Consider the following 15,154-nt stretch of genomic DNA (forward strand, 5'->3'; position numbering starts at 1 on the left):
CCCACTCGTTACCTGTATGAATGGCACCTGTTTGAACTCATCATCTGTATAAAAGACACCTGTCCACAGCCACAGTCCACAATCATCAGAAAATGGAAGACATACAAGACCACTGATAATCTCCCTCGATCTGGGGCTCCACGCAAGATCTCATCCCGTGGGGTCAAAATGATCATGAGAACGGTGAGCAAAGATCCCAGAACCACACGGGGGGACCTGGTGAATGACCTGCAGAGAGCTGGGACCAAAGTAACAAAGGTCACCATCAGTAACACACTACAACGGCAGGGAATCAAATCCCGCAGTGCCAGACGTGTTCCGCTGCTGAAGCCAGTGCATGTCCAGGCCCGTCTGAAGTTTGCCAGAGAGCACATGGATGATACAGCAGAGGATTGGGAGAATGTCATGTGGTCAGATGAAACCAAAGTAGAACTTTTTGGTATAAACTCAACTCGTCGTGTTTGGAGGAAGAAGAATACTGAGTTGCATCCCAAGAACACCATACCTACTGTGAAGCATGGGGGTGGAAACATCATGCTATGGGGCTGTTTTTCTGCCAAGGGGATAGGACGACTGATCCGTGTTAAGGACAGAATGAATGGGGCCATGTAGATTTTGAGCCAAAACCTCCTTCCATCAGTGAGAACTTTGTAGATGAAACGAGGCTGGGTCTTCCAACATGACAATGATCCAAAACACACCGCCCGGGCAACAAAGGAGTGGCTCCGTAAGAAGCATTTGAAAGTCCTGGAGTGGCCTAGCCAGTCTCCAGACCTCAACCCCATAGAAAATCTGTGGCGGGAGTTGAAAGTCCGTGTTGCTCGGCGACAGCCCCAAAACATCACTGCTCTCGAGAAGATCTGCATGGAGGAATGGGCCAAAATACCAGCTACTGTGTGTGCAAACCTGGTAAAGACCTATAGTAAACGTTTGACCTCTGTTATTGCCAACAAAGGTTATGTTACAAAGTATTGAGTTGTATTTTTGTTATTGACCAAATACTTATTTTCCACCCTGATTTACCAATAAATTCTTTACAAATCCTACCATGTGGATTCATGGATTTTTTTTTCACATTCTGTCTCTCACAGTTGAAGTGTACCTCTGGTGCAAATTACTGACCTCTGTCATCATTTTAGGTGGGGGAACTTGCACAATCGGTGGCTGACTAAATACTTTTTTACCCCACTGTACTCTAAATTTCACATTATATTCCTTTCCATAATTTCAAATATCTTCCAAGAATATGTGGCATTATCCCGCAGCTCAGCTATCAGCCTCTGAAGCCTTATTAATTGATGCACTGCAGTAAAGAGCAGCTTATCATTCTGACAGCAGCACGGGCATGTGATGGAGCCATAACCGACAGACAGAGCAGATACAGCACAACTTGAAGACCAGCATGTGCACAGGAGGAGGACAGAGGGGTACCCATGGCAGGTCATAGCAGAGCTTTTTCAGATGAAGTGCCATTACTACTGCCCGTGCACACTGAAAGAGTGATAATTATTGGAGTGATAAATCTCCTGATGATTAAATGGTTAGCTATTGGTAATTTGTTTACCCAATTTTTAAGGATGGGCCTAGACACCCGACAGAAGAAGTCTTATCCTTCTTATTCTTTGGGTCACTACCCTACACTCTTCTGGCAACAAGTAATCTCCAACCCTGGAGTGGGTGCTCCACCCTTTGGCATCTGATTTAGAAGTGCTAATCCTCATAGATGCCTGCCACACAGGCACAGGCTGGAAGTCAGGCTGCATGATGAAAAAAGAAGCACCACAACGTCTGCAAAAAGCAAAGAAGTAATCCTGAGCACACTGAAGCTGCATCCCTCCAGCAAAGCTGAGAAACCTGAAAACTACAGGAGCACTAAAACTCCCCTGGAGGCGCATGGTGGCCCAGCACCTTACTAAATCATTTTCACATTTGTGACCCATCCGTAATTTCTGTGCATGAGTTTTTGCGTTAATGATACAAGCACCACCTGATGTCACCAGGATGTATGGCAGGTGATCTGAGTGTGCGTTTAAGTCACATGGCTCTCGATTTGTGAACACTCTCTCTGCGGGTTGTTCCTTCGATGACGAATACAGCGTCTGCAGCGTGCACAAAACCCACACAAGCCAAATACCCGTAGCAGAGGTCATTTTTGATACCAGAAAATATCCTGTGTCACAGTGGGCAAATCACAGGCCTGTCAGTGCTGATAGGATCTTGCTCCCAGTCTGAGCTGAAATAAAACAACAACAACTGCAGCCACTCTTTAGCTGAACAGAAAATAATAGAGAGTCTGAATGAAAAACCTGGCTATTGTACTGCAGTTCTATTGTGGGAATGAAAGGAGACAAACTGGACTGTGCAGTAGATGGGTCAATCAGCACAGGAACAATGCCACAGCACACAGGAGACAAGCTGAACTCGCATCCAATCATGTCCACAGGAAGCCAAACAGCCTGTTGCTATCTTATCAGTTTTCTTCTCTGCAGAGACGCAGCGTGTTTACCACAAAATGACTACTTTCAGGACTCTCAGCACGTTAAAACTGAACCCAGACACAAGACCTTAAAATTAGTTCGCAGATTAAGTTTTTAGAGCTGTGGCACCTCTAACTGTTTTTAATATTGAATATTCTGCCGTTTTCACATTAAAATTAGCACCAACAATAACATTGTGTTTTACATTAAACACACGTTTCCTTTGAAATTAAAGGTAATAAATAAAAAAGAGCTTTTCCCTGTACAGTACCTCACTAGAAGGACACTGCCAATGCCCTACTTTGCAGTTTTAGAGAAAATCATCGTGATCCACACCGAGATGTGGGTGGGTTTTTCGCCTCCCCACCACAGCTGATGAATTTCAGCTTGGTTGTTCTTGTGCTGACAAACAGGCAAACAAACTGCATTCATCACATTTCTCTGCCTCAGCTGTAGTTTGGCAGAAAACACCCATAAACAACTGGTGTATACTACAGACAGATGAGATGGGATGATAGCAGGGAGCAGCCGTCTGTGTTGTTACAAAGCTTATGATTAAGAAACATGTTTATCTTTGAAGGTGCTGCAGCAGGAAACGCAACCTGCTGTAATCTGATCTCATTCTTAAAGCAACTGTGACTCCAGACAAATAAAAACAGAGCCAAGCATCTGTTCTCTTTCATGTTCACAGGAGGAAAGAAGGAAAAACCGGTGTTTCTGCTGAGGGAAGGATGTACAGGAATCTTTTGGGTTCGGGCCCAGATAGTGGTCCCAGGAGTGAAAACGTCTTTCATGATTTCACACAGCAGGTTTTAAGACCCACACGAGGCACTGTTTTAAGACAGTACAATCTCCTGCTTTGGTCTATGACACAGTATGGTAATGAGGCAGCAGAGTGGGAGATGTGTTCTTGGAGATTTTTCAAGAAACTGTCAACAAGGAGAGCAAGTAAGATTCTCCATCTGCTTGGCCTGTTTGTCATCTCAGATTTAATCAAATTGCCTTAATTTTGTTTGGCTTTTTAATTAAAAATAAAAACAATTAAGTTAAAAAGAGTGATGTATTTGTACATTTTAAACATTTAGGTTTATGGGACTGATGCTGAGAAGCAGAGGCATCAATCCATACCAGGCAGCAGACTGTAGGAGACTCTCTGGGTCAGTTTCAGGTCAATGAGAGCTGCAGGTGGAGGCAGGATGTGCTCAGACTAGCTTAGCATAGTAAGTGGGCAATGGCTCAATCCCAAGTTGAAAAACACTCTTACAGTAAAAGTAAACCCAGATTTCACTGATGAACACGTGTTGGGGTGGTTCTTGCATTATTATAGTAATACTGGTTCACCAACATTGCAACTGACCAATGATGTCACAGCTTTGCAAAGTGAGGATAAAAGAAAAAAAAAGCCCTTTTTTAAAAAACTCTCCTAGAACAAAGTGTAAATATTGCATTTATTTTCTTGATTAATTTAATCAATATAATATCAAGTCAGTTTTTCTGTTAGCCAAATGTAGGTTTTAATAGCAATAGCTAACTTCTTGGCTAATCTTGGCTAACTGAATACTAAGACAACGTCATTGGTTCATTTATGACGATAAAGGAACAACACCAACAAGGGGCTATCAGATCGTGCAATACGACAAGTTTTCAGAAAATATATCTTTCCTCCAAGAAGTGCAAGACCAGTCAGCAGCCAATGAGAAAGAGAGGTCAGAAGAGACTGAGATCCATTACTTTGGACCCAGGACACATTAGCCTGTAGTATCTACAAAATAAACAATTTAAGTTGCAGCAATGAACATTTTCTCATTATACTTTGATTTAATTGTGTCATATGAAATGAAAAAAAGCCCTTCAGCTAAATAACTGCATGGTTGTGCCCAACCATGTCACTGTCACCTACCATAGATAGGGATGTTTCCAGTGTTTCTACCAAGTTCATGGAAGTGACAATTTTATATGCACTTATTCACAAGGCCACTAGAGGGCACTGAACTTGGGCACCTATATCGGCAGACAGTTTAAAAAGACTGTGTGTGTGTGTGTGTGTGTGTGTGTGTGTGTGTGTGTGTGTGTGTGTGTGTGTGTGTGTGTGTGTGTGTGTGTGTGTGTGTAAATGTTTTGTATTTTGGAGAAAGATAATCGTTTTTTGATGATTGATTTTTTAATTATCAAACCACTTCTTTAATCTCTAACAATTAATTAGTTAATAGATTATTTCATCTGGTAGGTTTCATGATAGCAGCTGTCATGTTGAATATCACAGATAGATAGATGAATAGAATTTGTTTAAAAAGTGTTTAAAATTCATTAAAAATAGAGTTTTAAAGTCACTGTAAAGAACTATTTGAGCACGGCCCTGGTTAGTCCTCTTGTCTCTCTAACCTGGATAAAATAGCTGTATATACAGAACGCCAAAACATAGCAGCCCTTTCCACCCATATGTTTTCATGCTTGTTCATCCCTGAAATTACACACAATTTATCAATGTGCAGAGGATGGCTGAGTGTGAGCAGAAATGGAGGCGAGCCAGCCTACATTCAGCTGTAATACCAGCAGCTTCGGATGGAGCTGTGATCAAGACAAAGAATCCCAGCTTCTTGCTCAGATATGTGAAGTTATTTAATCCCATCTAATAAAAACACCTGGTTTTCAATCAATCTTATTTTCAAAAAGTGTGATTTGACATTATTTATTTTACATAAGTAAATTAATGTTCCATTGAAGGCTTTTTATGTCACTTTTCAACTGTATATATATATTTTTTTCATGTAGAGTTCTACTAAACCATGTCATGAATTAGCATTAAGAGTTATTTAGGCCTAATCTTTAATGGTCTTAGTAATTATGACTGAAGAGGAAGTGACATGACACAGTTAGAGAGCCACAAAGCCATTAACATAGGCCATGCTGCTGCCTTTTCTATTATAAACTCTGCTTCTAACATCCTTTGCCACCAGTAGAAGATCTCATTCAGAAAAAAGCTTTGAGTTGGATTTAAAGGTCGAGGACAAAAAAACATGTTTTAATTGAAAATGTTGCCTCTTTCATACATATTTGAACAAGCACTCGACCGTCTGTGAAACAGTACCTACAGCTAAAGCTATTATGATCCAATAAATGACACAGTTAAAAAAACGCTTATAACGACTTTGAACTCCTATCAGGTACCAGTCATTAGAAATTCATCAGGGAGTTAATTTATTTAAACAGTTGACCACTATCTTTGGCACTCCAAAGGGCTCTCCTAAAATTGTAAAATAAATTCACTGAAAGAAATAATCTTCAAGTACATCTGAAGCAGCTCTCACTTTGTTCCACAAGGTTCTGCCCGTGACCAGATAAACTGATGCAAAAAGAAATCACCAAGATCTCGAAAATGTCTTCACATCCTTTGTAGGCGACTCTGAAGCTGCCAAAGAAGATACATCTACTATGAGAAAAGCACTGCATACATTTGACTTTCATGGAATTTCAGGGAAAAATCCTTTGAGGTCCAAAGAGAACAAAGGTGCTTCCAAAACTCATGAACATACAAAGACCAGGCCTTTCAGAATAATGTGCTCTGGACAGAGGAATCAAAGAGTTTCCTGACCTGACAGCAGGCGTGTTTGATGAAGGCCACAGCAAAGTTTGATAGACTTCAGGGTTTTTCTTTGTAATTTAGATTTGTTTTAGCTCGTTTCCAGAGTGGGCAGTTTTCCAGAGCTTAGATTTAATTATTTTAAAATGTTCAGCTTTAGTTTCGTCTTTGAATAGTTTTCGCTGTTAGTTTTGATTTGCTCGTCAGGGGAAGCTTCCTCAGACTGGCTGTGTTGACAAATTAGACCAAATTTACAAAAACTAAATCTAAAGCAATGTAATGTCTATTTATTATTTTATTTCAGGGAGTTTTATAAATGTAACATTTCAGTTACTTTTCAGGTTTTTTCATATTTTTCTTTTGTTTTGTTTTCTTGTTTAATCACCTAAAAAGTTTTGTTAGTTTTAGTTAACTACAAGAAAAACTTTTTAGCAACTCTGTTAAGTACACCAGAGTGAAGCCTCAAACTGAAAAGCATCAAGACTGCCCAAAAGTTTCAACAAGATGACGTCAGCTGTTCAGAAATGATTCACTTAAGTAATCATTTTTATTAAAGGGAGATGATGCTGCAGTTAGTTTTTCCACAGCAGAATATCACATTCGAATAACTTAATGAAAAAGATGTGTATTCAAATATGACATAATTGTCTGTGTGTGTGTGTGTGTGTGTGTGTGTGTGTGTGTGTGTGTGTGTGTGTGTGTGTGTGTGTGTGTGTGTGTGTGTGTGTTGCATCCAGCTGGATTTATGTTGGTTTATTTGTAACGTTGCTCATGTGGTCGATGGAACAGCTAATTCTGGTTCCAGACCTGAACTTAATCGGCTGAAGCCCTTCTTGGTTTGTGCCAAGCTATAAACACAAAGAAGTGTGACGCTGTTTCTGCCTTCGTTGCCAGACAAAGTGCAATGTGCAAACTTTTAGCCTTTTAAACCCAGTTTTTGAGGTCCAGGTGGTTTAAGTGAGTAATTATTAGCAATTCTGAAGAGTGCAAACTGAAAACCTGCAGTGCTGTGAATAGCTTTCATATGACCTTTTTTGAGGGAACAGCCATGTGACAGTTGACAGCAAGGTCCTGGAATCATTCAAAGCTACAGCTTCTGAGAAGTAGCCGCAAAAAAAAGAAGAAAAATCCATTCACTTCTTTCACAAATGGCGATAGAAAAGTTCACATGTGAAAATGTGACTGATAGAATGGAGGGAATGTTTTAATTGGTGTCTGATGCAGAAACAGCTTTAGATGGTTATTATTTGTCAGGATATGTCAGGAGAAAAACCTGCATGACATTTACTCATGTAGAGTCTAATTTCTTGTTTTGTGAAACAACATTTAAACTTTTGGGCAATGTCACTTTTCATGTAATGCATCTGTACAAGAGCACAGAGCTGCGTGTTAGCCTGAAAATGATGCTCGGTGTTTTCTAAACCAATTTTCTACACTGTAATCATTTCTAATCTGATGTTCTTCGGCCCCCTTGTGCCACCCAATTTAAGAAATCCTATAAATGCCACCGGCGTGTGCGTGTGTATATGCATGTGTGTGTAGCAGTGAAGCATTCAGCATTCAGGGCCAAGCCTCCTGCTGCTTTCACTAGGGTGAGAGGAGCAACACACAAACACGCAGACCCACAGTGCTGGCTTTCAGCTGATGCATTTATGAGCAACACACATACAAAGAATACACTCCCTCCACGTCTTCTCTCTCTGCATCTTGCTTCTGTGACTCCACCTGCTATCCAGCATCCCCGTCCTCACCCCTTTTCCCTCCATCTGTTGCACTCCTTCACTCCACCCGCCTCGCTCGGTCTCTGTTTTCCATCCAGCCTAATTAGAGCTCCGTCAAATCCAGGTGAGCTGACAGCCAATTATCACTCTGTCACACCGAGTCATGCACTCCCATCCCTCTTCTTTTGCCCTTTTTTAGCCTTGCGGGAATTTGATTTTTTGCATCAGTAGCACGAACAGGACAGTTCGCTATTCTTGTTTTAGGAAACTGCCAGAAGAATGAAGGCTGAGTATGAAGCCGTACGAGGATAAGCAAGCGGACACGCGGGCTGCCACACAGACGCCACAACAGAGCCGAGACTGAATTTACGTGTAGAGTAGAATACAGAAAGACTTGTGCACGAACTAGGCCTGTATTATTTTCAGAAAGCCCACTCACGTAATGCTTTGGCACATTTAACCGTTTCACACTAAAATGTTCCGTTAACAAGTCCGCAGGTCGCTCTCTCACACGTGCATTTATCATAATCGTGCAAAACGCATTAAACTGTACATTTTAATTAATGTCACCAAGACAAAGTCTAAACAGAAAGACTTGTGAGTCTGCAATTAATGAAACTAATAAGGTAACTTAATAATGACCGATTAATGAGGGTGCTGCACATTGCTGCAGAAATGACATCTTACACAAAAGGACAGGGAGCAGTGCCCTGACTTGCAAAGATTTTCAGTGCGCAGAACAACTGTGCCATTATATGCCTGTACGGAGAGATGCTCCCATCAAACTGCATTAAAAAAAACCCTGATTCCAAAAATAACAGCGCACCATAGGGGAAAAACTACTGTGACAGTCTTCGTGACAGCGCAAATATTCCCATAAATGTGGGCAACACTTTCACAACTGTAGCAGCAATATGATCATCTAGCAGAAAAGCATAATATACAAATCATATATAATGCGTATATAATTTACAAATAAATGGTAAAAAAAAAAAGATGACTGTAATTCAGTATTCATACTGTACCTGCATATGACATATGATAGCTACATTTATATAATTCTCACATTTACATTAAATGATTCAATTGAGATTTTGTTGGCAGGCTTTGTTGTTTCATTTAAAGATGATTTCTATATGCTTCTTATAGATTTAAAAAACATAGTTTGGGTGTTGTTGTGCTCCCTCTGTGCAGACTGCATTGTTAGGTGTGAGTGAGAGTTGACGGACTTGTGTGAATACAAAATTCGTTCTCGCCTTCAGTGTGTCCATTCTGCAGGACGCTCCTCTCTAACAGCTGTCACCACACGGCGCTGCATTTCTTCCATTTGTGACACTTTCCACGAAAAAGCCGTTTTAAAAGGGAAAAGACCTTTAAACTCACCATATTCTAGGGTTTCCTAGACGTTTGCATTTCGGAGAAGATGTTGAAGAAATGAATGCACGGGGGTCCCGAGATTACAGACAGTTAGCGAAGAGTCTTGGAATTCCTCCAGTCCCACAACACTTGGTCTAATTCCCCGAGGTGGATAAGAAAAAGGTCCGTAAATGCACCGTGAGGAGCGTCAGGTAAATCCTCCGCTCAGCTGCCGCCGTGCGTGGAGCTTCCCCCGCCTCAGCGTTGGTTAGTGTTCCCGGTAAGCCAGCGGTCTGCTCCCTGACCGTCCGCGGTAGCCGCGCTCTGAAAGAGCAGCATCCCTAACACTTTGTCCACACACACACCCTCGGGAGGCGTCGGCTGTGTTCGGCTGTTTCCGGTAACATTATAGGCTCTTGGGTGGAGGCTGTCAAAGACGTCCTAGTTTATTTACACACTGACAGGCTCCTCTTGAATCGTATTAATCATCCCGCTCATAATGACATTTATTTCTATAGAAATTTCGTTTACACACACTTTAAAACACAAAACCAGGCTGTGTCTTTGGTTCGATTCCCGCACTGAAAACGCTGTCCCCTGACAGCTCCCCCGTCGGAGCCCATGAGCGAAAAGCTACCTGCTCCAGAGGAGGTCCCGGCAGTAATTAACACCACACCATCGACCTGCTGCAGCCTGTGACAGTGCAGAGGTGCCATCTATAGAGAAAAGGATTTCCTACAGTTCTGGCACTGAAAGCGATAATGAGACATTTCACCGAGGAAACACAGCGGGACGAAAAACTGTGGTACAAACATTTATTTTGAATATTTTTACTTATTTTGTACAACTTACCTTTTTAACTTTGGCCAATTACCAGTGATACCCAAATTTAATCATGCCAAATATTTATTTTATGCAATCTATTTATTTATTATGCAAATATATTTTAAACTTCTCGGTGGCTTCGCCTCATCTAACTCTATACTTGCCTACATGTGCTATTCTACCTGCTTTTAAACCATTTAAAATTACAATTCATAGTTTTATATGTGAATTTTATAATGTTAAATTAGTATTAAACAAATGGCTGACTAAGTATTTTAGGCTTTAGTTTACTTCAGCCATATTCCATATAAAATCATACAAAAATAAAAATAGCTTCAAATACAGTCATGACTACTGCATATGTGGTCTGCACAATACTGCTTATAGTTTAGCTGCATCTTGCTGATCATTTTTGCTAACATAAGCTGATAACTTAGTACTATAACGTCTTCGCTACACACCCAGCAAACATGGTTGAAACCCTGACATCGTCTCTCTGGTCATAAATGGCTGCAGTTCAATAGCAGAGCACCGCAGACAGGCTGATGTTGCAAAGAAGGAATTCAATGCATTTGTGCTTTTTGTTTGTTTGTTTGTCTTTTTTAACTAAAATGGTCAGCACGTGGTTGCGCTGTGAGCATACATCAAGAATGAAAAGGGCAAAATAATAATACTGAAACTCTTGTTTTGCTTTGATTACGTTATGTTTTATTATGTTCTGAAATGACATTTAATTTAATGTAGTTACTTATCTAAGCTGGAAAGTTTTTTGTTTGTTTGTTTGTTTGTTTGTTTGTTTGTTTGTTTGTTTGTTTGTTTGTTTGTTTGTTTGTTTGTTTGTTTGTTTCACTCTTTGAGCCCTGTGTACATGAGCTGCATGCTAAAAGACCTTTTGTTAAAAGAGTTGGCGTAATAAGCATATATGCTTCAGCCAATACCTTTTAATTAGCCTTGTCTCGTGCTTTCATGCTTTGTGGTAGATCTTTATGCTGTATTCACTGAGATATTTGAATGCTACTCAATAAATCAATAAATAAAATATATAAGTAAAATGTCTTTACGCCACTAACAGTTTGTTACATTTCAAGTGTAATTCATTTGTGACATGGTGAACTTAAAGCATCATCTTTTGCTCCAATGTTGTGTGATTGTTGGGATTTCCTTTTACCTTAAAATATAAAGCACCTTGAGGTGACTGTTGTGAAATGGAAATATATAAATAAAATTAAACTGAACATGTCTGATTCTGATTCAGTTTATCCACAACATAAACTTAGGAATTCTGCTTTTTAACTTATGAAGCTAATTAGCTCAACGGGACAAGAGGTGGATGTAAAAGAGGTCTGGCATCAGAGTCGAGGCTTAAAGCTTTTTATTTTTTGTGTGTTTCATCTTAATCAATAAAAAGTTGGTAGAAAATATTTCTTGAACACAAACTTTAGCTTGCTAGAAAATCTAACAAGGACGTAGGTGGGAGAGATAACAAAGCAGCATCAGAAACGTTGCTGCTCTGGTTCAGCTCTCATTTTTTCTGCTCGCTGGTTAATTCTTTGCCCCAAAACCATCAAGACAAATGCTAATGTTTAGTCCAAAACAAATGGTGGTGGTCCACATTTTTCTAAACCACAGATTAAGATTTTATATGACAAAGGGCAGTGACTGTGGTGGAAACCTGGCTGCCTTATTTTTTTATTTTGTTCTAGCTGAAGGATTTTGAATCTTACAGTGAAGAAGGGAATTAGAGCTGCCTGGATCAGTATAGCTGGTTATTGTCAGCATGACTGTGGTATGAGTATATTATAGGTTCTGAATATACAACATGACGAATAGATAAAGTGACAATGTAACAGAGCCTCATCTGGAGCAACGAGGTTCTCCACAGATCAGCGCAGAAGAAGAGAATCCAGTATCAGTGTAGCCGTAGCTAATTTAGAGAATTATCATCAACTGTGATTGGCCAGTTTCATACAAGGTGAAGAAAGACTACCTAAGATCCCGCCTCTTTCTAATTCTACACACTAGTCTCTGTAACAGTGAATATAAAACATTCAGTGTTGAGAAATCACAGCGCACGCAGGAAGGAGGTGAAAGTCCTGCAAACATACAGTTGAAAATCTATCTAACCTGGGTCACACCTGGTGAAGGACCAGCAGCTTTCAGGTCCTTTGGGTCCACATGTGGTCTTACCACATCAGCATCATGACAATAGCTCTTCCTTTGTTGGGACCTGACTGGCAGGTGTCATACTCTACAGGTAAAACTGGAATTAGTGTTAATAGTGTTGCAGGCTGGACCTCTTGCATGTCATTCTTTTCTTTCACTATATTTCTTCGTCTAATGAAGGCAAATGTGGATTGAGTGTTTCATGGCTCTGCAGTGTTGTAAATGGACACGACGAGGACTGTGGCAGAAAGATGAGGATCCCTGAGAAACCCGACCTCTTTACATCTTTTATCAAAGAGTGAAACTATTGTAATTTAAACGAATCCAGAGAAAATAAAATAGCACAGTCGTGCTGATCTTCATGTCACAAAAATCCAGTTTATTTTGTACTTTGTAAAAAATGTGGGGTGTTAGCCTATTTCCCCCCACTTCTGCAATGTGCATGCCAGACAAAGTTTGAGAAGCTTTGTGTAAGATCACACTTTCATGTATGAGCACATCAGCGATGTGATAGTTAAAACAACAGGATCAAAGTGCTGCACTTCTCTCTAACTCTACATGCACCGGTTTTGTTACCTTTCATTACTTTATGCTCAGTGTCACAACTTCATATGATTTCTCTTCACTCTTGAAAGTTTATACTTTTTTTAACCACAAACCAAAAAGTCCTCCCAAAAACAGACTGATGTGTGACTTTAAGAGCTAATTCTAGGAGTTAGCGCCAGTAATTGTGTTGATTTGGGAGCAGTGAAGGGTAAAAGGGGACAGATTTTGATAGATAGCCTTGTGAAAGGAAGAAGTTTTGTCCAATCAGCCAACTTCATACCAAATCCATGTTACCAGGAGCTTATGTGTCAACCACAAAGCTGAACAGGGATTGAACCACAGTGTGAGTCAGCAGTGCGAAACACTGGCAGCACATCTTCAAGGAAAATCCTGCACAAACTGACACTTTACTGGAAGAAGTCTGATTGATCTGAAGCTAAAGTTTGTATTTTCAAGAGTTTTGTAGTCGGAAGCAGGATCGGCTGAGCGTGAGGTGGATGGGGACGGCTTTTAAATTAAGGGGAAATCTGCAGTTTAAAAAAATTTATATATTTAAATTGTGTGAATACAACGGGTAAATTCAGCAAATTGCAAATATAAACATGTGGAATGAGCTAGAGTTACACATGAATGTTCATTCTCCAGTCAGTTTAAATCAGTGTGAATCACATCAGTTTTGCAAAAGTGAAAAGTTGCATCAATCAACTCAGCGCTACAGGAGCCTTTTTGTCCATCAAGAGAAAGACTCCTCACAGCGGCGACTGAACACATTCAAGCTCATCTTACATTTGATGTTTTCTACGTTCTGCTGTGAACACAGAATTGTAAAATTTGGGGTTTTGAAATTTGGAAATTATTCCATTCTGCATCCAAATCTTTTGAAATTGTCAATGAATGACAGGACAACACGAGATAAAGATTTTTTAAATGCATTTATTTATGAAGAAGCTTTTTCCTGTGTTTCCTGTTGTGCCACATGTATTGTAGTCTTACGTTACTCAATCTTGTGTTGTAAATGGTAATAACAATAATAATTGCTTTGAAAGCATTTCAACAATATGGACATTTAAACACGCTCTGTCTCTTTCAAAGCACAGCATCACAAAGACAGAAAAGAGGAATCTGAAACGTACACACACCGGAGTGTTAATCACAAGCCACATGATTTATTGACATGAACAACAAGTGTCAGTTAAGGCCTTTAATTTTTACATTTGCATTATCAATAATGGAAACTCTCCTCCCTTGTAACCAAACCTGCCGTTGTCAGCGAGTCTTGTTGCATCTTGTTAATTCTCAGAAATAATTGAAAGAATCAGCTGTCACGCACATTTTCAGCTGAGCTACAGACAGTCAGAGGCACGTGGCACCTACCTTAGAGAGCAACGACTTTGTGTAATATTCATTGCTCTACATTTTTATTATGGTTCTGATCCACAGCACAAAAGATTGACATTGCTGCAGTAACATCACCAAGTGGTTGTTGAGGTAATGTTAGCATTCTCTGAGCATTGTCAGGACCAAATGAGCGGTGGATAAGCCTCTGCAGCTACACACTCATTGACTAACAAGTTGTGATGAGCCTGCTGGCTGGTAACAACAAAAGGTTTTTGAGGCACTTCCAGGTCGGCTTCAGATCCAAAAGACGTGTCCGTCATTTCTATTCTCTTTGGAAGACAGATTTAGAAATAAAATAACGATTTGTGGCAACAGGTATGTGCAAAAGCAGAGATAGTAAAAGAGATGGATATACTGTAGCTTCTGGGTCTGAAAAGTGACGGTGATGCATAAGTATCTCAAATCTGCATTCTTTATAATATCCACCAGGGGGTGATTTGTTTGGTTACAGACTTCTGGTCCTATAGATATCCTACAAAGGGAAAAAAGCTTTTGACTTGACCTCTGTGGACACTTTGATGAGTTTATGGGCTAAGTCACTCATACTGAATAACCATTAAGACCATTTTGAAGATTGTGTTCATACTAAGTGGTTATCTAATGAAACTTACACACCAGAGTATCCGAACTTTGCTCATCCAATCCTATGTCAGAGCAGCAATGCTCATTTCAATGCTTCAAACATTACTTGAGGAACCAGTGCACGACATCACAGGAGCCACGCCCATATGTAATAATAAGTGGGGCCAAAAAAGGGCAATGTGATGCCCCGCCCACTTCCTTGTAGTCAGTTCGATCCAGTGTTGGAGAGCAATGGGCTCAAACACTAATGCAGCTCAGTTGGGCCTGGGTAAGAGCTGGCCTGTGGCTTCACTCTAGCTGAGGTCAAAGTCAGTATTCATTTCCTCTCATGTCTTTTTCACATCAAATTTTCTTGACCCTGATGGAAAATGTCAGGAGGTCAAGAAAAGCTGTAAAAGCCAATTCAAAAGGAGTCTGAAGAACCGCACTGCTCAGAGAAGGTGACTGCATTTACACTATACTGCTTAATCATGTGTGGATGGATGAGGACACCAGTCTGTCATAAA

General features: G+C 40.2%; 1 protein-coding gene across 26 annotated transcripts in view; it reads right to left on the reverse strand.

Annotated features, from left to right (window-relative positions):
* ptprfa (protein tyrosine phosphatase receptor type Fa) overlaps positions 1-9,821 on the reverse strand; it is a 361,887-nt gene extending 352,066 nt beyond the window's left edge. For 18 of the 26 annotated variants that reach the window (XM_026143460.1, XM_026143474.1, XM_026143473.1 and 15 more), the window contains exon 1: positions 9,162-9,821. The gene's annotated coding sequence lies outside the window, so the exon portion shown is untranslated. The remainder of the gene's footprint in view (positions 1-9,161) is intronic. The other 8 variants (XM_026143479.1, XM_026143482.1, XM_026143483.1 and 5 more) reach the window with 1 other exon arrangement.
* Between the last annotated feature and the right edge of the window lie 5,333 nt (positions 9,822-15,154).

Source organism: Astatotilapia calliptera, chromosome 15, assembly GCF_900246225.1.
Source record: "Astatotilapia calliptera chromosome 15, fAstCal1.2, whole genome shotgun sequence".
NCBI classification, from domain to species: domain Eukaryota; kingdom Metazoa; phylum Chordata; class Actinopteri; order Cichliformes; family Cichlidae; genus Astatotilapia; species Astatotilapia calliptera.